This window comes from Empidonax traillii, unplaced genomic scaffold (assembly GCF_003031625.1).
Source record: "Empidonax traillii isolate 1590-97213 ecotype Southwest subspecies unplaced genomic scaffold, ASM303162v1 scaffold1365:size127568, whole genome shotgun sequence".
NCBI lineage: Eukaryota > Metazoa > Chordata > Aves > Passeriformes > Tyrannidae > Empidonax > Empidonax traillii.
The window spans coordinates 1-2,732 of NW_020956558.1; positions in this window are offsets into that span (position 1 = coordinate 1).

Below are 2,732 nucleotides of genomic sequence, written 5' to 3' on the forward strand. Positions count from 1 at the left end.
TGAGTCACCCCCACTAGACACTTTGCTCTGACCTCCCAGGGCTTCCCTCTTTCCCTTGCAAGCTCTTGCTAGTCCTGCTGGGAATGGGAACCCTCTCGTCCTCTCATCATTTCCCTGGGTGAGGTAGGTAGAGCTTTGTTGTCATGACCACACCGCTGTGCTGGGTCTCTTGCAGGAGCAGACACGAAGCACCTCACTTCACAAAAAGTGGAAGAGAAACTGGAGAAAGCAAAAACATTGCAAGTGTTTGTTTTCAGAAGAAGCTGAAAAGCTGAACAGCAACTCCCCAACTGGGTTTGAGAGTGGATCTGCTGGGTTACCCATGAAGGAGCTTGGCTGCACACCCATACATGAGGACAGGGAGGCAAAGGCAGCTGTGGGAGTCCAAGGAACACCCCACCATACCTGCCCAGCAGAGGAAGGAGAGACATCAGCTGTCTCCACAAGGGGCCCAGTGGCAGGTGGGGAACCCCAACTAAGGACTCAGAGGAAGGGGCAGCTTGCCCAAGCCTCTCCCACTGATGTCCCAGGAGATCCTAAGCCATGGGTCCTTGCAAAACCCATCCAGATGAGTCCATCAGTAGAGTAAGTTTGCTGGGAATTCATTTCTTTTTTTCTTTCTCTAATTCATTAATTTATTAACCAGCCCTCCTATTTTAACCTGTATAACATAGCAAATGCTTTGCAATTGATTATCTCTTCTATTTTTTGCAAGTTTTGAAAAATCTTTACAAGGTTGGGCTTTGCTTATGTTCTTGACGAAGATTCTCCTTTGATGCTTTAGGAATGGTACTCCCCAGTTTAGTGTTCCCACTGGAACTCCAAACCAGGCTGCTGGGGTTGTAATGTGAGTGAGTTGTCATGGCTTTCTCTGCTACGTGTCATAGGGTTTGCTGTGGAGCATCACTTAGCCAGACCCTGGGAGCTCGCTCTGAGCCCCAAAAGCTTCTGCCTGGCTGGCAGTAGGGCCATCACTTCTGCCCAGAGCAGGAGTCTGGGAAAGATGAGGCTGAGATGGGAGCCTGCATGGGAGGAGAGAGATGATAGGGCCGAGAAAGGGAACTGAAGCTGAAAATTCCTAGGGGATCATCCTAGAAAGGCTCTGACACAGTGCTTGGTGTGTGCTGGTTTCACCTCCCCGCTCTTTGCCTGCAGTGAGACCAGGATGTCTGAGTTCTCCAAGTGTGCCACACAGCCACGTGGTGGAGTGCCTTGCTCCAGAGCTCTGCAAGATGGGAACAATGCAACTGGATGCAACTGTCTCCAGGACACTATAACCCCACAGCCGTGGATCCCAAGGGGACACCAGCCAGACTGAAGCTATGGGTGCCATGGGGACACCGAACCAGCCCTACAGGGACACAAGCAGCCTGGAGCTGTGGGTGCCACGAGGACACCAAACCATTCCAGAGCCACCACTCCCAAGGGCACATGAGCCAGCTGGAGCCATGGGGACACCCAAGCAGCCAGAGCCACAGATCCCAAGGGGACATGAGCGAAGCTGGAGATGTGGGTTCCATGGGGACAAGGGCAGACAAACAGGAGCCGAAGGTCCTGTGGAGACAAGTCCATCTGCTCTTGCTCCAGGGATGCCAGAGTGTCCTGGGAAAGAGGACCATGTGCCACTGGGACCCTGAGACAGCTGCCACAAGGTGGCACTGGCCTCTCATCACCCAGCCTGGTGGCATCCAGCCAGCAGCTCCAGGGCAGGGGAACGCCTGCCAAAGGCTCTGGTCCAAATTTAACTGCAGGGATGGACAGGAGGAGCTGCCGATAGATCAGAAATCAGGTGGATAATGATCACTGCAGAAGCTATGTCTTGCAGGAGCGATTTTCCCCTTTAGACTCTGCTGGATTAGGGAAAATAATTTTTATGATATGCCACTCTTTAACTCCCCTTAGGTCATAGCAGAAGAAGAGACTCCAGACTCACCAGATTCATCTCTTTCTCCCAGAAGTGGGAAAAGCAAGAAGACCAGATTACCAGGGGAGATTTGGGGTGCCACACTCACTATCCAGCACCCTTCCCCTCCCAGGGCCCCACATCCTGGTCCTGGCACACAAGGCTGCTCCATGGCTCTTCCCACTGGAGGAGGACAAACACCACAGAGGTGGAGGAAACCCAAGAGCGGACTGTGTGTCTCTTGTCCCCACCTGGCCCAGTTCCCCCGATTTATTTGCAGATAGAAGGTGTATTTTCCTTTCCCAGCACTGCAACTGAAAGATAAACACAACAAAGCCTCTCCAGCTACTTCCTGCTTGGGCCAGGTGCCGGAGGACAGTGGTTGCACCTGGATCCCCAGAAAGCCCTGCTGGCTCAGGAATCCCAGTGGGATCAGCCCCAAAGTAAGCTCCCCAAAACCCCTGCTTCAGGTTTTATGCCCAAGCTGAGGGTATGGAAAATCAGGAATTAGTGGCTGAGCTGCTGCCATATCAGTGCCTCTGGTGCCAAGGTTTCCAGCCCTACCCCAAACACGCTCATATCCACTATTATTTTTTGGATTAGGGTTTGGCGTCACTGTTTGGGCTCAGGATTGAAGCCGTGTTTAACCTTGGAATGCCGGCGGAAAGGCCCCTATGGGCCAGCTAATCTAGCTGCAATTAAAGACATTCATTATGCCATTATGAACAGGTTAAGACCTGTGGGAGACTGGGTCACCAATGCTGCCCCACAGCCTGTTTTGAAGGACAGGGACATTCACTGTCCTGGACACCAGCCACTCCACAGGCCA